At 43.9% G+C, this 23576-nt stretch overlaps 1 pseudogene; it reads right to left on the bottom strand.

Moving 5' to 3' along the window:
• Positions 1–78: 78 nt before the first annotated feature.
• Positions 79–20276, bottom strand: LOC121846831 (annotated as a pseudogene).
• Positions 20277–23576: the final 3300 nt, after the last annotated feature.

Below are 23576 nucleotides of genomic sequence, written 5' to 3'. Positions count from 1 at the left end.
ACCAATGCTGCAGACATTTTTTGGTACCATTCCCCAGATCTGTACCTCGACACAATCCTGTCTCGGAGCTCTAAGGACAATTTATTTGACCTCATTGCTTGGTGTTTGATCTGACATGCATTGTCAACTGTGAGACCTTATATAGACAGGTGTAACCATACACGATATGATTTCATGTGGCCTTAAATAAAACACATTCTCAGTCAAAAATATAAGTCAGAATACACTCTTTCTATTCTCTCATTTGATTTCAGGTTCTCTGAATGTTCTTCCACACAGACAGCAGTGGTAGGACTTTTACCGTGTTTATCCTCTTATACTCCTTCAGGCTACTTGACCAGGTAAAACTCTTCCCAGACTGGGAGCATTGGAAAGGGTTTTCTCTTCTGTATCCTCTCATGAGCTTTAAGTTCTGCCATTCGTGAGAATCTATTTTTACACTGGGAGCAGAAAACGCTTTTCTCCTCTATGTATTCTCTCATGCCTTTTCAGGTTAGTTAACATGGTAAAACTCTTTTCACACTGGGAACATTGGTAAGGCTTTTCTCCTGTGTGTATCCTCTCGTGAGCTTTCAGGTGCCCTATCTGAGTAAAACTCTTTCCACACTGGGAACATTGGAAAGGCTTTTCTCCTGTGTGTATCCTCTCATGAGCTTGAAGGTCCCATAACTGAGTAAAACTCATTCCACAGTGGGAACAGTGATGAGGCTTTTCTCCTGTGTGTATTCTCTCATGCCTTTTCAGGTTAGCTAACACGGCAAAACTCTTTCCACACTGGGAGCATTGGTAAGGCTTTTCTCCTGTGTGTAGTCTCGCATGCTTTTTAGGTTTCCTATCCGAGTAAAACTCTTTCCACAATGGGAACATTGGAATGGCTTTTCTCCTTTATGTATTCTCTCATGTTCTTTTAATTGCCCTATCTTAGTAAACCTCTTTCCACACTGGGAACATTGGAAAGGCTTTTCTCCTGTGTGTTTCCTCTTATGAGCTTTTAGGTCCCCATCCTGATTAAAACTCATTCCACATTGGGAACAGTGATAAGGCTTTTCTCCTGTGTGTATTCTCTCGTGTCTTTTCAGGTTAGCTAACACAGCAAAACTCTTTCCACACTGGGAGCATTGGAAAGGTTTTTCTCCTGTGTGTGTCCTCTCATGCAGTTTTAGGTTCCCTAACCAGCAAAAACTCTTTTCACAGTGGGAGCAGTGGTGTTGTCTGGCTGGTTTGGGCGTCTCTGGGTCTGGTTCCCCTGAAGGACTCTTCCCGCTGTCAGAGTGAGAGTCTGGTTTCTCTCCTGCCAAAGACAAACAGAGTATCTAGTTAAACAGAGACCTGAATGAAACCTCCACATGATAAAACTGTCTTCCTATGAGGTTTAATCTAGACTAGATCCCTCAATAAAAGAGCAGAACTGGTCATCACAGAGTTGCTGTAGTGCTTTGTAGGCTGGGTAAATCCATTTGAATTCCATACATTTTTGACATCCCTTTTGATTTAAAAAACATTTCCTTTACATGTTTGCCTTTGGAAGAAGTAGTAAAAACATTAATGAGATATACAGTACCAGTCAAAAGTTGACACATCTACTCATTCCAGGGGTTTTCTTTATATTGACTATTTTTTACATTGTAGAATAATAGTGAAGACATGAATTCCATGAAATAACACATATGGAATCATGTAGTAACTAAAAAAGTGGTAAACATATCCAAATATATTTTAGAATATTCAAAGTAGCCACCCTTTGCCTTCATGACAGCTTTGCACACTCTTGGCATTCTCTCAACCAGCTTCACCTGGAATAGTTTTCCAACAGTCTTTAAGGAGTTCTCACATATGCTGAGCAATTGTTGGCTGCTTTTCCTTCACTCTGCAGTCCAACTCATCCCAAACCATCTCAATTGGGTTGAGGTCGGGTGATTGTGGTGGCCAGGTCATCTGATGCAGCACTCCATCACTCTCCTTCTTGGTCAAATAGCCCTTACACAGCCTGGAAGTGTGTTGGGAGATTGTCCTGCTGAGAAACAAATGATAGTCCCACTAAGCGCAAACCAGATGGGATGGTGTATCGCTTCAGAATGCTGTGGTAGCCAGACAGGTGTGTGCCTTTCCAAATCATGTCCAATCAATTGAATTTACCACAGGTGGACTCCAATCAAGTTGTAGAAACATCTCAACGATGATCAATGGAAACAGTATGCACCCGAGCTCAATTTCAAGTCTCATAGTAAAAGGTTTGAATACTTATGTACATAATAATATTAAATAAGTAAATAAATAATAATGTTTTTTCTTATAATAAATTTAGCATTTTTTCTAAAAACCTATTTACGCCTTTTCATTATCGGGTATTGTGTGTAGATTGATGACAATTTTTATTCATTGTAGAATAAGGCTGTAACGTAACAAAATGTGGAAAGACTTTAGTGACAAATAAAAATAGTTTTATATATATATATATATATATTTGTTATTATATCTCTCAGATACAGGGCAGACACCTCAGAACAAACTTCATTTACATTTTTGCGGGGAAACAATGTTACTATGGTTATTGTTGTTCCATGTTGTGAATGTTGTCCAATGTGTTACTATGGTTACTGTTGTTCCATGTTGTGAATGTTATCCAATGTTTTACTATGGTTACTGTTGTTCCATGTTGTGAATGTTATCCAATGTGTTACTATGGTTACTGTTGTTCCATATTGTGAATGTTCTCCAATGTGTTACAGCAGTATGAACAAATATTTTATTGACAAAACCATTTAAAAATATTTTTTGTTGATACTTACAATTCAAAATAGCAAAATTATCCTTGGTATAACCTAAAAACATTTCTCATTCCGTTGTCGTTGGAGTGAGGCCTAGCCGACTGGTGAAGGGAGTCTCATTCACATTGGGAAATTATTTGGCAATCCTTTCTTTGGGGTAATTATATCATTTGGGAAAATGTATTTCAATTTATTTACCTGTTGGACCCACCACTATGTAATTTCTCTCCTGTTCTATTAGACCCACCACTATGTAATTTCTCTCCTGTTCTATTAGACCCACCACTGTCATTTCTCTCCTGTTCTATTAGACCCACCACTATGTAATTTCTCTCCTGTTCTATTGGATCCACCACTATGCCATTTCTCTCCTGTTCTATTCGTTTTCATATCAAAATTATTTTGTTGTCCAGAAGCCAAAAGGCACAATCCTAGTTGTTGCAGCTTTAGACTCCCTCTCTTTCTAAGTTTCTAAAAAGGTTTTCATCTGTCAGATATGAACCTCTACCAGGTGGACTGTATAGAACAGTGTGTTCATCTCTGTCAGATATGAACCTCTATCAGGTGGACTGTATAGAACGGTGTGTTCTAATAAAACACTATAGGAGTGGTCTCCAGATGCATATTCATGCCATGAGGCTAGTAGCTTAGCATTTCTCTCCATTGAATACAGGCAGTTGACGTCAAAAACTATCAGACTGGGGGCATTGTGTGTAGTAAATTGTGGGCATTGTGTGTAGTAAATCATAACAACACAAAAATCACTACATGCCCTGCCCCCAGTCTGCGGTCAGCATTTAGACCATTCTCAAATATACATGTTAAGTCACTTTTTGGAAACGGAACGGAGAAAACAAGGGGTAGCTTGCTCTCTACGTCGTCTGATGATTCTAGACATATCAGACATCATCCCAGGGCCCTCCGTTGAAGAGGTATTGACAAGCCAACTCCGAATATCCAAAATGAACAAAAACTATTTAAGGCGGAACTTACTGGTGTTAATCAGATCTCCTATCTCCACCTCTTCATCTTTCAATGTGACAGTAATCTCCCCTTCCTTCTTCACTCCAAAAACTGCATCATCATCTTTCTCTTCCTCTTCCTCTTTCACTTTGAACTCGTCTTCCTCTTCTTTCACTGAAACGTCTTCCTCTTCTTTCACTGAAACGTCTTCCTCTTCTTCTTTCACGGTAACAGCCTCACCCTCTACTTCTTGTTTAACTGTAACATCCCCCTCTTCCTTCTCCTCTTTCACGACAAGGTTCAGCCCCAGAGCTTCTTTCTCCGTCCAGCAGATCTCCTCTTCTTTAACAGGAGGAGAGTAGTTTAGGGAGCTCATGGTCCGGGATGTTAACTAGCTAGCTATAATTAGCGACTAGGCTAGTGCTAACTTGACCAGCCAGCTACTATAGCTGACGAATAAAGAATAACGAAATACTAAATTAAATAGGTTAACAAGTAGATACTGTCTAAAACACAGTAGCTAATATACTTCGAAAGCGTAGAAATAGCTTGAATCTATCGGCTATGTTGTCTAGCAAGCTACCGAGGTGGTTGACGAGCTGTTTCTGAAGAACCGTCCACTAGATTATACGTCACGCTGGCAGCGTCGCCTGAAAGACGCACATCGCCGTCTGCTGACTGGAGGGGAAACGCAGTTGAGGATCACATTTTATTTTCAGATAAAGTTCATTTTAAATGTATTTAATTAACTTTTTTAAACTTTAGTTTACAGCGCATTCTGAAAGTATTCAGACCCCTTGACTTTTTCCACATTTTGTTACCTTACAGCCGTATTCTAAAATGGATTAAATAGAAAATGTTCCTCATCAATCTACACACAATATTTTTTATTTAACTAGGCAAGTCAGTTAAGAACAAATTCTTATTTACAATGACAGCCTACCAAACCTGGACGATGCTGGTCCAATTGTGCATCCCTATGGGACTCACGGCCAGATGTGATTCAGTGCCTTAGACCGTTGCGCCACTCGGGAGCCCATAAAGCAAAGGTAACAGAACTAAATGACTATCGCCCCGTAGCACTTACTTCCGTCATCATGAAGTGCTTTGAGAGACTAGTCAAGGATCATATCACCTCCTCCTTACCTGTCACCCTAGACCCACTTCAATTTGCTTACCGCCCCAATAGATCCACAGACGATGCAATCATCATCGCACTGCCCATCTGGACAAGAGGAATGCCTACGTAGGAATGCTGTTCATTGACTATAGCTCAGCATTCAACACCATAGTACCCTCCAAGCTCTTCATTAAGCTTGAGGCCCTGGGTCTGAACCCCGCCCTGTGTAACTGGGTCCTGGACTTCCTGACGGGCCTCCCCCAAGTGGTGATACCCACAAGGATGGGTGCTCAGCCCCCTCCTGTACTTCCTGTTCACCCATGACTGCGTGGCCATGCAAGCCTCAATCATCAAGTTTGCAGATGACACAACAGTAGTAGGCCTGATTACCAGCAATGATGAGACAGCCTACAGGGCAGAAGTGAGGGCCCTGGGAGTGTGGTGCCAGGAAAATAACCTCTCACCAAACATCAACAAAACAAAGGAGATGATCGTGGACTTCAGGAAACAGCAGAGGGAGCACCTCCCTATCCACATCGATGGGACCGCAGTGGAGAAGGTGGAAAACTTCAGGTTCCTCGGCGTACACATCACTGACAAACTGAAATGGTCCACTAAACACAGACAGTGTGGTGTAGAAGGTGCAACAGCGACTCTTCAACCTCAGGTGGGGGTTGAGAGCATCCTGTCAGGCTGTATCACCGCCTGGTACGGCAACTGCACCACCCACAACTGATATAACAAAAGTTTATTGACCAAATACCTATTTTCCACCATAATTTGCAAATAAATTCATTAAAAATCCTACAATGTGATTTTCTGGATTTTTTTTCTGATTTTGTCTGTCATAGTTGAAGTGTACCTATGATGAAAATTACATGCCTCTCTCATCTTTTTAAGTGGTAGAACTTGCAAAATTGGTGGCTGACTAAATACTTTTTGCCCCACTGTATGCTTGTATGCTCAGTCAGATTATATGCAACACAGGACACGCTAGATAATATCTAGTAATATAATCAACCATGTGTAGTTAACTAGTGATTATGATTGATTGTTTTTTATAAGATAAGTTTAATGCTAGCTAGCAACTTACCTTGACTTACTGCATTTACGTAACAGGCAGTCTCCTTGTGGAGTGCAACGAGAGAGAGGCAGGTCATTATTGCGTTGGACTAGTTAACTGTAAGGTTGCAAGATTGAATTCCCCGAGCTGACAAGGTGAAAATCTGTCTTTCTGCCCCTGAACGAGGCAGTTAACTCACTGTTCCTAGGACGTCATTGAAATAAGAATGTGTTCTTAACTGACTTGCCTAGTTAAATAAAGATTAAATAAAGGTGTTAATTTTTTTTTTTTAATCGGTAAATTGGCACTCAAAAATACCGATTTCCTAATTGTTATGAAAACTTGAAATTGGCCCTAATTATTCGCCATTCCGATTAATCGGTCAACCTCTACTCCCAAGTATATCTCCCATTTCCATGTGTTTTTTTTTTTTTTTGTCAGAATATCAGGGTTAATTCTCACATGTGCCAAACCAAATGCACTAGAGCATGACATTCGGGTCTGGGCCCTGATCCAACAACATGCCTATTGAGTGAACCCTGAAAAGAGAGAGAAGTTCCGCAGTGAGGTGGAAAGTTACTACGGATATCGCAGGAGTTTCCTCTTGAAATCAGACAAGTCCGCAGTAAGGAAAATTTGGTTGTTGATTATCTCTGGGGTCAAAAAGATTTGTGTTTTGCGTTGAGCCAGTGTGTTTATTTGGAGTTTTATCTCTTATTCTTTTCCATATTGAAACTGCACTGTTGGTTAGGGGCTCGTAAGGAAGCATTTCACTGTTGTATTTGGCTAATAATGTGACTAACAATTTGATTTGAGTTTTGTTTGGGCTCGTTCCAAGGGGACGAGAGTTCTATAAGCTAGTGAGTTTTAGGAAGATGAGAGTTCTATAAGCTAGTGAGTTTTAGGATTCTATAGAAAGAAAAAGGAGAAAAAAATAATGAGAAAAGATGCGATTGTTTATTATTATTTAGGAATAGGTGTTTTTTCTTGTTTTTTAATTGTTGACAGCCAGTAGACACCATGTTTATATTGGTGAAGGTGAAGCATTGTAGTTGATTATAATGTGAAATGGAAGTTATTTTCTGTTGGTGGTGAGCAAACTTGTCCAAAAAAAATAGGATATATAGGATATATTTGTTGTCTTAAGGGGGAAGTTGTTCCAGGCTTGGGTTTTCCATTTATGTTTTGAGGTTGGACTTTAGCACGTCTAGCTCATTAGCATGTAGGATGCACTGATTGGTGTCACCTTGTTAGTCAGTATGTGTTACACCTGTGCTGGCTTGTCCATCTCGTTAGTGAGAAGGTGTTTCATCTGAGCTGGTCCAAGTTCTATTTAAGAGTGTCTGGCCCAGTGCTCCAGTTGTCTTGATAGATGTGGAGACTCAACACCTTTAGTTGCTCCACATTTTTTGTTTACTTCCTGTCTTTATGCTTGTTGGGGGGGGGTTGGATATTGCATCCAATTAATATTTTAATCAATGGCATTTTCTTAGTGTGCTCATTAGTCTTCTGTTTGTTGTGTACTAAATATTTCTGTTTATTTTCATTGGTTTTTTCCTGGGAAGCCATTGTGTTGAATTCATGTCTGAAATGGGCTGTACAAATAAAGCTTGATTTGATTTCAACAAATTAACCCAATGACCGACCAATCGACAGACTCTTGGTCCGAAAATCAGTATCAATCTCCTGTGAAAGGATTCAACTTCTGCAAACTGAAACAAACAAATGGATCAACCAGATCAATCCCACTTCTCAAGCCTGCTGAAGGCGTGGTGGAGTGGTAAACACCACCCCCGGCTCTACCAGAGGCTTGAGGTGGTCTCCCACAGCTCTGCTTATGTCATGGTCTGTGGCCTTGCCGTTCCATTTCTTGACTGCCCCTGTAACACAGAAAGAAACACATTTAGTCATATTATATAAAACACTCAAAGTAATGGATATGGAGCATCTATGGCCTCAGTAACCCCTGGCACCTAAATGTGACTTCTGTCATCCGATCACTCCAAGCTGCATTAGGTTCAGAACAACCAGGATGGGCCTTTGACAGAGTCAGGCCACCAAATATGCATAAGCAATGTAAAGAGATGTGGGGTAAAGTACATTCTACACAAATTACCTTTATAATCTCAAAGAACAAATGTGTGTGCCTGAGGGGAAATTAACTTTCATACAGCCAAAAGGGTTGAGAAAGTACACCAATATCAGTGGACAATTTGCACTAATGTAAAAAACATGGATGATGGAACATATTCCCTTTTACTGACGTGATGAACCGCTAAGGGGACATAAATATTTACCATCTAAACCAAGTGTGACCTCTCACTTCTCTGGCTGTAGAAGTGTTCTTCCTAACCAGTCCCTCAACAGCTCTCTGACTGAGCTCCACCCTCACTGTGTCTTCAGAGGAGAGGAAGGCTGAGGATGGATGGAAGGATGAATGGATCAGTCAGTCAATAAAGTGTAGAGCTGTTGTCTATGCTGTCTGACAAAATCACAATCTAGTAGTTCATTAAAGTAATTAAGGCTTAATGACTTCTGAATAACAACTATCAAGAATTTTCAGGTAGAGATACATCCTTGGGACGTCCCTAGCCCATTAAAGTTTACATTTAAAATGGCTAACGTTAGGGGTTAAGGTTAGGGTTTAGGGTAGGGATGTCCCAAGGATCCCAGATAGCACTGACCATTGTGCATTCTTCTGTCTCTTTTACATAGCAGGTGATGGGTTCTGACTTCTGAACCTGAAAATATTAAATATCTTTATTATGTGAAATTGAATGAAACAATAATATATGTTGATGCTAATATGATGTACAATATTCCATGATGTTTCTATATGATAACATAGTTTATTCGCCGTTAGTCAGCACCTCCACATAAACAATTTTTCTGGGTGTGTGCCAGCTCATGTTTTTTAAGGGTAGGTAACAACACGCTGATCCCTACGCTGATCCTCAACAAAGGGGCCCCTCAGGGGTGTGTGCTCAGCCCCCTCCTGTACTCCATGTTCACTTATGACTGCACGGCCAGACACGACTCCAACACCATCATTAAGTTTGCCGATGACGCAACAGTCGTAGGCCTGATCACCAACAATGACAAGACAGCCAATAGGGAGGAGGTCAGAGACCTGGCCGTGTGGTGCCAGGAAAACAACCGCTCCCTCAACGTGATTAAGACAAAGGAGATGATTGTGGACTACAGGAAAAGGAAGACCGAGCACGCCCCCATTCTCATCGACAGCGCTGTAGTGGAGCAGGTTGAGAGCTTCAAGTTCCTTGGTGTCCACATCACTAAATAAACATTCATGGTCCAAGCACACCAAGATAGTCGTGAAGAGGGCACGACAAAACATATTCCCCCTCAGGAGACTAAAAAGATTTAGCATGGGTCCTCAGATCCTCAAAAGGTTCTACAGCTGCAAATCAAATTTATTTATATAGCCCTTCGTACATCAGCTGATATCTCAAAGTGCTGTACAGAAACCCAGCCTAAAACCCCAAACAGCAAGCAATGCCGGTGTAGAAGCACGGTGGCTAGGAAAAACTCCCTAGAAAGGCAAAAAACCTAGGAAGAAACCTAGAGAGGTAACCAGGCTATGTGGGGTGGCCAGTCCTCTTCTGGCTGTGCCGGGTGGAGATTATAACAGAACATGGCCAAGATGTTCAAATGCTCAGCATGGTCAAATAATAATAATCACAGGTAGAACAGTTGAAACTGGAGGTGGACTGGGGACAGCAAGGAGTCATCATGTCAGGTAGTCCTGAGGCATGGTCCTAGGGCTCAGGTCCTCCGAGAGAGAGAAAGAAAGAGAGAATTAGAGAGAGCATACTTAAATTCACACAGGACACCGGATAGGACAGGAGAAGTACTCCAGATATAACAAACTGACCCTAGCCCCCCGACACATAAACTACTGCAGCATAAATACTGGAGGCTGAGACAGGAGGGATCAGGAGACACTGTGGCCCCATCCGATGACACCCCCGGACAGGGCCAAACAGGAAGGATATAACCCCACCCACTTTGCCAAAGCACAGCCCCCACACCACTAGAGGGATATCTTCAACCACCAACTTACCATCCTGAGACAAGGCCGATGCACCTGTACTGAACTCGCCTTCTGGATGACAGCGTGGTGAACAGGCAGTGGCTCGGGTGATTGTTGTCCTTGATGATCTTTATGGCCTTCCTGTGACATTGGGTGGTGTAGGTGTCCTGGAGGGCAGGTAGTTTGCCACTGGTGATGCGTTGTGCAGACATCACTACCCTCTGGAGAGCCTTACGGTTGTGGGCGGAGCAGTTACAGGCGGTGATACAGCCCGACAGGATGCTCTCGATTGTGCATCTGTAGAAGTTTGTGAGTGCTTTTGGTGACAAGCCAAATTTCTTCAGCCTCCTGAGGTTGAAGAGGCGCTTAAACTTAAAACTTACTACCCTCTCCACTACTGTCCCGTTGATGTGGATAGGGGGGTGCTCCCTCTGCTGTTTCCCGAAGTCCACGATCATCTCCTTTTGTTTTGTTGACGTTGAGTGTGAGGTTATTTTCCTGACACCACACTCCGAGGGCCCTCACCTCCTACCTGTGGGCCGTCTCGTCATGGTTGGTAATCAAGCCTACCATTGTAGTGTCGCCTGCAAACTCGATGATAGAGTTGGAGGCGTGCATGGCCACGCAGTCGTGGGTGAACAGGGAGTACAGGAGAGGGCTCAGAAGGCACCCTTGTGGGGCCCCAGTGTTGAGGATCAGCGGGGTGGAGATGTTGTTACCTACCCTCACCACCTGGGGGCAGCCCGTCAGGAAGTCCAGTACCCAGTTGCACAGGGCGGGGTCGAGCTGAGCTGTAGTCGATGAACAGCATTCTCACATAGGTATTCCTCTTGTCCAGATGGGTTAGGGCAGTGTTCAGTGTGGTTGCGATTGCATCGTCTGTGAACCTATTGGGGCGGTAAGCAAATTGGAGTGGTCTAGGGTGTCAGGTAGGGTGGAGGTGATATGGTCCTCGACTAGTCTCTCAAAGCACTTCATGATGACGGAAGTGAGGGCTAAGTGAGGGTTGTTGTTTAGCTCTGTTACCTTAGCTTTCTTGGGAACAGGAACAATGGTGGCCCTCTTGAAGCATGTGGGAAAAGCAGACTGGGATAAGGATGGATTGAATATGTCCGTAAACACACCAGCCAGCTGGTCTGTGCATGCTCTGAGGACGCGTCTGGGGATGCCATCTGGTCCTGCAGCCTTGCGAGGGTTAACACGTTTAAATGTTTTAGTCACGTTGGCTGCAGTGAAGGAGAGTCCGCAGGTTTTGGTATCGGGCCGTGTCAGTGGCACTGTATTGTCCTCAAAGCAAGCAAATAAGTTATTTAGTCTGTCTGGGAGCAAGACATCCTGGTCCGCGACGGGGCAAGTTTTCTTTTTGTAATCCGTGATTGACTGTAGACCCTGCCATATACCTCTTGTGTCTGAGCCATTGAATTGCGACTCTACTTTGTCTCTATACTGACCCTTAGCTTGTTTGATTGCCTTGCGGATGGAATAGCTACACTGTTTGTATTCGATCATGTTTCTGGTCACCTTGCCCTGGTTAAAAGCAGTGGTTAGCACTTTCAGTTTCGCGTGAATGCTGCCATCAATCCACGGTTTCTGGTTTGGGAATGTTTTAATAGTTGCTGTGGGTATAACATCGCTGATGCACTTTCTAATGAACTCGCTCACCGAATCAGCATATTTGTCAATGTTGTTGTTGGATGCAATGCGGAACACATCCCAATCCACGTGATCGAAGCAGTCTTGAAGCGTGGAATCAGATTGGTCAGACCAGCGTTGAACAGACCTGAGCTCAGGAGCTTCCTGTTTTAGTCTCCGTCTATAGGCTGGGCGCAACAAAATGGAGTCGTGGTCAGCTTTTCTGAAAGGAGGGCGGGGGAGGGCCTTATATGCATTGCGGAAGTTAGAATAACAATGATCCAGGGTTTTACCAGCCCTGGTTAAACAATAGATATGCTGATAGAATTTAGGGAGTCTTGTTTTCAGATTAGCCTTGTTAAAATCCCCAGCTACAATGAATGCAGCCTCAGGATATGTGGTTTCCAGTTTACATAGTTAAATAAAGTTTGTTCAGGGCCATCGATGTGTCTGCTTGGGGGGGAATATATACGGCTGTGATTATAATCGAAGAGATTTCTCTTGGTAGATAATTCGGTCGACATTTGATTGTGAGGATTTCTAAGTCAGGTGAACAGAAGGACTTGAGTTCCTGTATGTTGTTTTGATCACAATACGTCTTGTTAATCATAAGGCATACCCCCCCGCCCCTCTTCTTACCAGAAATATGCTTATTTCTGTCGGCGCGATGCGTGAAGAAACCAGCTGGCTGTACCGACTCCCATAGCGTGTCTCGAGTGAGCCATGTTTCCGTGAAGCAAAGAACTTTACAGTCTCTGATGTCTCTCTGGAATGCTACTCTTGCTCGAATTTCATCAACCTTGTTGTCATGAGACTGGACATTGGAAAGTAGTATGCTAGGGAGTGGTGCGCGATGTGCCCGTCTCCAGAGGCTGACCAGAAGACCGCTTCGTTTGCCCCTTTTACGGCGGTGTTTTGGTTTGCCGGCTGGGATCCGATCCATTGTCCTGGGTGGTGGGCAAAACACAGGATCCGCTTCGGGAAAGTCGTATTCCTGGTCGTAATGATGGTGAGTTGACGTTGCTCTTATATTCAGTAGTTCTTCCCGACTGTATGTAATGAAACTGAAGATTACCTGGGGTACCAATGTAAGAAATAACACGTAAAAAAATAAATACTGAACGCGAAGCAAGACGGCCAGCTCTGTCGGCGCCGGAAGTAGTACAGAATGAATGACTGACTGCACAGTTCAATATCAGTTCACCGTCTCACCTCATACTGTATTGGAGCAGCAGCAGCTGACTGCCCGGTTCAACGTCAGTTCACCGTCTCACCTCATACTGTATTGGAGCAGCAGCAGCTGACTGCCCGGTTCAACGTCAGTTCACCGTCTCACCTCATACTGTATTGGAGCAGCAGCAGCTGACTGCCCGGTTCAACATCAGTTCACAGTCTCACCTCATACTGTATTGGAGCAGCAACAGCTGACTGGATCCTTGATGCTAATCATCATGTTTTGAATCTGAGAGTAAATAGAGCCGGGTTCAACTGGAGTTGTTATCAGATCCCTTAAGAACCGTAGTGTTCTTGGTCAATGAAAAACAGCCCCAAAAGGTTATTCAAAGAACTTGTTAGAAGGTGGGTTCATCGAGGAACCTCCGTTGTTGCGGGACTTCTTCCAGGAACTTCGCAATTACAGCTGAAAGCGATGGTGACAAGTTTGGATGCGACAAGTTGAAAAGGTTAAGTTGGGTTGATGTTTGCCTCTGAATATGTCTAGAAATAATTGATAATAATAATATAACATACAAATAATGAATAACAAAGACAATGATGGTTTTCTGTGAATAGCTTCCATAACGTTACTATAATTAATTACCGTAAATTTTAGAAAGCCGGGTTTGACCGTCGGCGTTGTATGAGCTAGAGTACAGTACCGTTATCTAGCTAGATAACGTTATGTCCTAACTAGGCACAACTAGTTTTGGATTATTTCCCTCAACTATATTCTTCCCATATATTGTATATCGTTTCCATAAAGCCAACATGGCTTTACACTCATTAACGTAAGTTTCCAATATAGAGCAGTTCTCACTATTGTGGTAATGAACTAGCTAACGTTAACTAACTAACTAACCAAGGACTAACCTGCATTTGAAGTGTACATTTAACCTACATAGCAGTCAATACAAACTGAAATCTATTAGCATGCAAATGATCTTTTCAGATGTTCTCAGATGTTCTAAATCAAGTCCTCTTCAATGAGGACCCGAGTGGCCTTTATGTCTGTGACAAGGTATGCCTATGCACAAATCATCTGTTTCTTCATAAACATACAGTGGGGCAAAAAAGTATTTAATCAGCCACCAATTGTGCAAGTTCTCCCACTTAAAAATATGAGAGAGGCCTGTAATTTTCATCATAGGTACACTTCAACCATGACAGACAAAATGGGAAGAAAAAAAATCCAGAAAATCACATCGTAGGATTTTTAATGAATTTATTTGCAAATTATGGTGGAAAATAAGTATATATATATATATATATATATATATATATATATATGTATTTTAAATGTCATGAAAAGCACTGCACAAAGTAAATGTATTATTTATTATGGTCTGACATGTCTGCAGAAATGTTTTGTAATGTGTTTTGTTTGGTCAGTTGTTTTGTAAATATGAATTCACATTTGTGGTGCCACTAAATAAATAATTAATGATTTAAGTCAATATTGTTATTAAAATATGTTTTTATAATGGAGGGAGGGTGGACAGGGAGTTTTAAAAAAATGAACCCCAAAAGGTTCTTAGAGGAACCATGATAAGGGGTTCTTCATATAACTTTTAGGGGTTCCCCCATTTTCAATTTGAAGAACCCCTAGAGCATACTCCAGGAACATTTCGTTTTTAGAGTGTATATTGATAAAAGTCACCTTGTGTGAGAGACATTTACATAGTTATACTCAGCCAAATTTGGGATGAGTATTTTGGGGTGAAATACTGGCCACAACAAACAGACCTGATATCACCCATAATTCGACATCATTGGATGTTACGTGTTGACTGGGTATGACCAAAGTTATTCTGTTTAGCTACACTTTGTAGTACATTCTTACACTATAATACATGTTTCTGATGCCACATAGCCCGTTTTCAAAGGGAGTCATTGGTTTTTAGGGGCAGTCGCTTTTTAGCTTTTTGTCTGAAAGTATTTTCTCAACTGCGATACCAACTCCAGTCAGCAGATGGGGTTGTGCGTCTTTCAGGAGATTCTGCCACTGTGACATATTCTAGTGTACGGGACGCTTCTTCAACATCAACAGCTAGTCAGTCACCTTGGTTCATTCTAACTTTATGGAAAAAGGTTTATTCAATACATCTAGCAACTCCACTCATACTGGGAAAATACAGTAATACAAACTCAGAGCCTCCTGAATGGGCCCTGTTAACACCTCCACACAGGAATACACACTCAGAGCCTACGAGGCTTTCCTAAAAACTACACTTTGAGTTTTTCGCTCACCTCTTTTTAAAAACTACATTTGAGATTTGGTATCCACTCGGCTCACTGCCTCTCAGATCTGCTCCATTCCCAAAGTGTGGTCTCCCTGAGATCCCAAGTTTGAGGGATACCTGGCGCACCATTTACCCAGGTCGTCAAGAGTGGTCACCAAATGAAGATTAACATCCCCAAATGTGGTTAATTTCTTTCATATCAAATGAGACAAACAAACTTATCACACAAGACATAATGTTGCAGTTTTGTTCTCAGTGTCCACTGAAAGTTGCCTAGTAACAACAACTGGGACATGAAAGACACCCACCATGAGACCCACTAAATCTTCCCAAGCAAACAAATTGAAAAACCCACACCAAACTTAAAGACAGGATGTGGTTAAAATAATTTATTACAATCAATACCATTCATACTTTTACAAAATCATAATTCTCATTCATTCTTAATTAATTCTATTTACAAAAACATCAAACAAAAACAAACCTCAGGGGAGCATCGTCCCTCCCCGTCATACCTAACCAATACCTAACCCTTTCCCTATCTCCCCTTCCCTAATCTATCCCCTTACCAAACTCACTCTAACACTCCCAGCCCTAAACCCCCTTTCCACCTCTCCCGTGCAGCATGCTTCCCCCACTTCCTCTCCTCCCTCTTCATCTTCCACCTCAAATCACCTTCCACCCTTCTCACTATCCCTTCCACCCCCCAATCTCTCCCTGTCTTGACTAAATTCTGCCTGGCTTCCCACAGTCCCCTTTTAAAGAGACTCATGAGAAGCCAGAGCAGAAACCTGTCCCTATCCGTTCCCTTTGCTCTCCCTACGCCTCTCTCTAGCCTAGCCCATGTCAAAACAAAATCACTCCTAACCACACCTAGCATCACCCGTGCCCTAGCCCAGACTAGTCCGGCAAAGGCACAGTCCCAGAAGGCATGGCGCACAGTCTCCTCCCTGCCACAAGAGGATCTTGGACAGGTGGGGGATTGCACCAAACTATACCGGTACAAGATGGCACGTACCGGCAAGCGCTTATGGAGGCCCAACCAATTCAGGTCCTTGAGCCTGTTGTCCAGGCCCCGCGCCTGCACTCCCTCCCAGACCACTGACGAGATGCCTGCTACAGGTGCAGGACTCCCTGCCTGCCTGACCTCCTCGTACAGGTGCCTGTGGTCTAAACCTACTCGGGAGTCTTCAACCTCGGGGTGCGCACGCAGCCACTTGGCCGCATGGCCAAAGTGCCACGGCAGCTGTTCCGCCCGAGGACCCGCGTTAGACCACACCATTACGCTTCTCGCCTTATACGAGAAGAACACCCGCAGGAGGTAACCGGACGGGTGTATAACCGGACGAGCAAGCTCCGTCAACAAGAAAGAAACAAAAATGGTGTCCAGCTTGAGGGGGAAATGTGGTACCCCCCTACCTCCCTCCCCGATGGGACAGATCATGCGTTCCCTGGCGACCCACTCGCACCTGCCACTCCACATAAACTGAAACACAAGCCTCACTAGAGGCCTCCTCAGACAAGCCGGCAATGGGTAGATGTATGCCAAATACAAAAGAGACGGCAACACATCCACCTTTAGGACCAGGACTTTGCCCATAAAAGACAAATACCTAGCCTTCCACATTGCTAGTTTCCTCTGTACCACTGCGATACGCATGTTCCAGTTTAGCGTCGCTGAGCCGGAGGTCTCAAAATAAACCCGAGAATCCTCAGGGCCCCTTCACAGAGAGATAACCCCCCAGGCACATCCGTTCTACCGCGCCATCTTCCGAAAAACTTGACGGAAAACTTTGCATGGTTCAGAACTGCTCCCGACGCTCGGGTGAAATCCCCAAAGATGGCAAGGGACCTTGTCAGGCACGAGTCCTTGCACAACAGCAAGGAAGTGTCGTCGGCATACTGCGTCATCTTAACACGCAGCCCACCGCTTCCAGGGATCAACAAGCCTTCCACCCCTGTGTCTGCCCTAATGGCAGCCCCCAGAGGCTCCATGTACAGAACGAAGAGGAGAGCCGAGAGTGGGCATCCCTGCCTGACCCCAGACGAGAGGTCAAAAATGTCACCTAAGTGACTATTTACACTAACTCGACACCCCGCTCCGACATATAAAGTACGGATCCATCCTATAAACTTCTCCCCAAATCCTAATCTACCTAACACCCTGAATAGAAAAGATCTATTCACACGATCAAAAGCTTTCGCCTGATCTAGCGCTGCTACCATTAAAGGCAGCCCTCTATCTTCAACCCAAGCGATGGAATCCCTGATCAACTGTAGGTTCCATCTTATAGAGCGGACCCTCTACCCCGCACGTCTGATCCTCGTGGACGACGTAGGGAAGGGCTGTGCGCAACCGGTCTGCTAAAACCTTTGCAAGAATCTTGTAATCTACGCACAGCATGGTCAATGGCCGCCAGTTGCCAAGGTCAGTTGCTTCCCCCTTCTTATAAAGAAGTGACAGCACACCAACAGCCATTGATCCCCCCGGGACCCCCGTCTCAAGGATGGCCTTCAAGACTTCGAGAACCACTGGTCCAAGTATACCCCAAAACTTGAGGTAAAACTCAGCCGGCAGCCCATCCATCCCAGGCACCTTCCCTTTTCCCATCCTCCTAAGAGCGCTCTCAACCTCTTCTAGTGAGATCTGGGCCTCCATCACGTCTCTAATGTCCTCTGGCAATCTATTTCCCTTTCCTTAAATAAACCTTGGAAATGATCAGTTGTCACCCTGACCATTTCCTCTGGTTTACTTACTATACTACCATTTTCTTCCCTAACTCCCTGCATTACCTTCCTACTCTGTCTGGCCCTAACCGACTTAAAGAAAGTAGCAGAACAAGTCTCATTATGTTCTAGAAAGCCACTATGCGCACGCTCCAGGAAAGCTCGAGCCTTCTGCTCCTGCAGCTCCCTGAGCTGCGCCTTTAGGGCTGCGAATCTCTCCCAGTCAATCGACCCGCCGAGGTTGCCTGCCTCGTACTCGAGTTCAATTAACCTTTGGATACGATCCACCTCCCTCCTTTCCTCCTTTTTTCCTTCTACAATATCCTATTATAAAAGCCCTTATCCTCCCCTTGACTAAATCCCACCACTCTAACACCCCCTCGCACATGGACCGGAGGCCGTCAAGCCTCCGAAAGAAACAAAAAAATGCGTCAACGAAAGCCTGCTCCTCCAGTATATCCCGATCTAACCTCCAGTACCCCCTACCGAAGAGTCAGACTGGCGACCCCACCTGCAGGAACACCCCGTCGTGATCCGTGAAGAAAACAGGCAACAGCCGCCCAGACAACTGACCCAAAGACCTGGATACAAAAATGTAGTCGAGCCTCCGCGCAACCCCCCTGGAGTTGCGCCATGTAGGACCGACCATTGCCGGAGTAGTGTGCAGGCCACCATCAACCAGACCATGGCAAGCCATTAGCCCAGAGATGGCACCTGCACTGCTATCACCGCCTACCCCTAAATCTATATTAAAGTCTCCTCCTATCACCAAGTGCCTGTTTGTAACACACAGGGGCGCCAGACAGTCCACCATCTCCCTCCTGTCTGCCGCCACCTGTGGCCCATACACCCCAATTAACCTATATCTAGCTTCTCTAAAATTAACATCTATCCCCAAAACTCTACCCTGCATTATTACAAAAGTGTTCTCTATTTTAACCTCTCTATGCCCACACAAAATCCCTACTCCTGTTGAGTGCACCCCTCCTATGCCCCAAAAAGATTCCCCCTTATCCCACTCCCTCTTAAATCTACACACGTCCCCACCATCCCTCAGGTGAACTTCCTGTAAAAAACAGAAATCAAACCCCACACCCTCTAAATAACAAAAAACCGCCCTCCTTTTAACATTATCCCTTAACCCCTAACATTTAGACTAAAAAAAGAAACATAACTATTCATTAAATTATTTACAACAAATAAAGACCCCAAAACCCAAAGAAAAACCAGGAGACTCACCCGATGCTCCCCTGGTCCATCTCCACCGGCGGGGACGTCCTCTCCTCTCCTGACGCCCCCCGTCCTCCATCCCAACCCATGACCCAGGCAGTGTGTTGGGTCCTCCCTCCCCACCCACCATCCCCCTCCCTGTTTGACTCGGGGCTGCATGTAGGGGACCCCACCTCCCCAAACAGGAGTTGGGATCCCTCTAGCAAACAGCCCACCGACCCCCACTGGAGTCATCCACTAAAATGCAAGGGGCTGAGGCAAACCGGGAGGACAAATTACCCCCCCCGCCACTCTCTTAGCCCCCCTCCCCCTCCACACCCCCTCCCTCTCACTTCCTGCCAAGCTCCCCTCTTTATCCCTTTCTTCTTTGGTGAAGGAGGTAGCGGGGAGACACAACGTCCCATCCCCGCTAACTCCTCCACCAAATCCCTCATTTCGACCTCGAGGAAGCCTGGCAGGCTGTCCCCCATCTCCCCCCTCCCACCCCCTCCCCTCCCACCTCCACTCCTCCCTCCTTCTCCGTCACTGTCCCCGTTCCCTCTTCCACTCCTTCTCGTACCACTGTCCCCTTCTCCCTCTTCTCAGCTCCTCCACCATCTTCCGTCCCCTTTTTCTTCTCTCCTTCTGTTCCATTCTTTTCTTCTCCTCGCCTCTTTCTTCCCACCTCATCCTTCTTCCCATCTTCTTCCTGCGCCGTCTCTTCCCCTGTGCCATCCATGCAATCCGCACGCGTCCTTTCTTTCCTCCCGCCATCCCCCGCTCCCCCCCAGCTGCAGACGCGTATGACCTGTGACGAGCCGGGCAATCACGCCACAGGTGTACTTTCGAGCCACACCCGTGGCAAGCCTTGGGCTCGTCACACTCCTTGGCCTCGTGCTCTTCCGACCCACAAAAACGACATTTCTTGGCACTGCACGAGGCCAGGATATGGCCGTAGGCCATACAACGCCTGCAGAACGGGGGCTGACGTGCATAGTAGAGTGTTCCCCTGTCAGCCCCCAGGGAGAACATCGCCGGAGGATGGAGGTAGCCATCCACACTCTTCGGGGACTCCCTGAGTAACGCCTGGAACCCTCTCCTCCCAGTCCCTGAGGTACCTCGCTGAGGAGACATTGTCCATGTATCTCCCCAGAAAGGCCCTCACTTCTTCATCCTTCACGTGCGGATTGTACATGTTTACGGTGACCACCCTGAAGTTGTTCTTTGCCAGGCTGGTCACCGCATAATGGCACAGGGGTCCTTTTCTTTCCGCTTCCTTTGCCATCTTCAATACATCATCATGTTTCTCTTGCTTGTGAAACGTCACATCAAAACCCTTTTCATTTGGGTTGCCTTGAAGGCAGAGTACTTCCTTCACCTCTATCCTGAGGCATCCCATCAATATGGTCCTTCCAAAAGTTTCCCTGCCCCAAGGTTCCATCTCCTTTTCAGTCCATGAAAATCTTACGGTATTTGCTATACCAATCCCCGGAACCGACCAGGTTTGCTTGTTTGTATTCATTTTTCTTCTTCAAAAAAAAGCTCTCTTCAGAAAGAAGCTTCAACCTGAAATGAAAACATCTTTACAAAAAGGTGGAGCAACTAAAGGTGTTGACTCTCCACATCTATCAAGACAACTGGAGCGCTGGGCCAGACACTCTTAAATAGAACCTGGACCAGCTCAGGTGAAACACCTTCCCACTAACGAGATGGACAAGCCAGCACAGGTGTAATACATCCTGACTAACAGAAATGGAAAAGCCAAAAGACTAACACCTTAAGAGAATGCTTACCACCAACAGAAAACAACTTACATTTCACATTATAATCAACTACATTTCTTCACCAATATAAACATGGGGTCTACTGGCTGTGAACAATTAAAAACAAGACCTTGTCTTCCTAAAACTCACTAGCTTCTAAATCTCCCGTCTTAATACTCACAAGCTTCTAGAACTCTCGTCCCCTTGAAACGAGCCCAAACAAAACTAATCTCCAATATGGAAAAACGTGCAGTCAAAGTAAATGGAAACGCACTGGCTAAATACAACACAAAACATTTTGACTGCCCACCCTTGAGACAAACAGCAACCAAGTTGTCCTCACCACGGACATGTCTGATTTCAAGAGGAAACTCCTGCGATATCCGTAGTAACTTTCCACCTCACCGCGGGGCTTCTCTCTCTTTTCAGGTTTCACTAGATAGGTATGTTGTTGGATTGGGGCCCAGTCCCCAATGTCATGCTCTAGTACATTTGGGGTGGCACATCTGAGAATTAACCTTGATATTCTAAAAGCAGGGCAACAATGTCTATATAATTTTACCAAAAAATCTGTCAGTTGGTTGCATGAATAATTATTATTACTAAATGTTCCATGAAATGTAATGAAATATTTGATTGGATAGTCAAATTTTCAACATCTTTTCAGTGACATTTTGCAAGGTGGAATAGCATGTCCAAATCAATAACCAATGTGTAGAAACAGTTTGGGATAAATTGAAAACCTAAACATAACATGTGCAATGTACACAAATATCTGTATTTTTTAAAACAAGTACCTGTATTTTTTAAACAAGTACCTTATAAACTGCATAAGCACCAAAAAACAAGTTGTCCTCACCATGGACACAAGCACCAGAAATGCTGTTGTTTTGACAAGCAGCAATAAATCACTGATATCAATTAGAAAGGAAATCAGATTGTTTGTGCTTTTGAAACTAACACAACTAAAAAACACATGGAAATGGAAGATATATTTTACCTCACTGGTTAGAGGACAACCTGTAGAAGACAGTCAGCTACATTTTGGAGTGATGCATTTAAATGTAGGGGTCACTAAACAAAGGAACGCAACACTTATTTGTCATCACTCAATGAAATCATGTTGAAATCAATTGTGCCGAGAGGAGGGAGATGAGGTTGCAAGTCCTGTTAAAACTAACAGCTCAAAAACCATACGGAATCTGGGAGTAATGTGTACATCACTGGTTAGATGACAACTTGTATAAAACAGCTAGCTACATTTTAAAGTGTTGCATTTTGATTCAAGTGGGTCACCAACGTGGTAAGTGTAACACAGCTCTTTTGTGTTGGTCACTTTTTGTTAAATCACATAAACAGTAACTCTTTCATTTCAGAGCCTGGATTTTTCCCAATGCTAATATCCATAATCACGCTGAAATCAATTGAATGGGGCAAACGTTCAGGATTCTACATTGTGAAATACATTAAAATACTCAAACTACAATGTTAAAAACATTCTAAATTGTGAAATTATTAGCATGAATAGCATGAAACAACTCCTTCATGTATTTTCTGATGTTTGATCAGAGATCTTTTAATAGAGTATCTCTTGTATCTCTTGTCACACTGATCACAGCTATAAGGTTTGATGAGTTTTACTCATTTAGCTGAGTAAAACTGAGTAAAACTCTTCCCACATTGATTACAGCTGTAAGATTTCTTTCCTGTGTGTGTTCTCTGGTGTTGAGTCAGATAGCCAGTTCTACCAAAAATTTTCCCACATTGAACACATCTATAAGATTTCTCTCCTGTGTGTGTTCTCTGGGGTAGCGTTAGATGGCTAGATGTAATACATCTCTTCCCAAATTGATCACAGCTATAAGGATTCTCTCCTGTGTGTGTTCTCTGGTGTAAAGTCAGAAACCAGATGTAGTAAAACTCTTCCCACATTGATCACAGCTATAAGGTTTCTCTCCTGCGTGGATTCTCTGGTGAAGTTTAATGCCTGATGAGGAGGTGAATCTCTTCCCACAGTCAGAGAGAGCAGCAGTGAGTTCTCCTCCCTGTGGATCTCTGCAGGTGTTTCTTGATGTGTTCTGATCGGAGAGACTCTTCTCTGCATCATGAGGTTGTTGAGGCTCCCCAGAGGATCCACAGTAGTCCTGTCTCTCTCCTGTGTGAACAACAAAGTCAGACAGATGGTTAAAGGCCCACAACAGCGGTAATCCACTGTAAAAGGTGATGCCAACAGCATAGCCATGATGTTGTACAACAATTGACATCTCTAATGAATGCTAAAGTTATTTGACAATTGTCTTAAAATGAGCAAGAAGTCATATTTTTTTCTTGTTTTCACATTAGTAGTAACATCTAAGATTGTAGACTAGACATAAGTTATTCATGTTGTTGAAACTCTAAGCAGTGTGCCAGACGACTTTTGGTCTCCAATATAGGCCCCTTTCTGTGTTTGCTAAAATTGCGGCACGAGGGCAATGCACATGCAATTTAGTTGTAGAAACTCCTCCCAACTAATGAGGAAACCGATAGTTATGGATGTAGTATATCTGCGTGGAGCAAAAATGGTGAGCAAAGATTTTAGTTTTCACAATATATTCTGAATGTGAATGGGGGAACTCAGGGGAGAAACCTCCATTTACAGGTTGCTTATGAGTGCATTTCACACTACTTTGGATTATAATTGTAAGGCTCGTTTGAATGTCCTTTTTAATATAATGTTTGCTACAATATTAAGAATTATGTGTAAGTATTGAAGAACTGCATTAATGACACTATCAATTTGGGTGTTGTCAATAAAGTTAAGATTGTATTTTATTTTTAAT

The sequence above is a fragment of the Oncorhynchus tshawytscha genome, linkage group LG07 (assembly GCF_018296145.1).
Source record: "Oncorhynchus tshawytscha isolate Ot180627B linkage group LG07, Otsh_v2.0, whole genome shotgun sequence".
Lineage (NCBI taxonomy): Eukaryota > Metazoa > Chordata > Actinopteri > Salmoniformes > Salmonidae > Oncorhynchus > Oncorhynchus tshawytscha.
The sequence above is the reverse complement of the archived record's forward strand: the minus strand, read 5'-3'. Positions and strand labels throughout refer to the sequence as shown.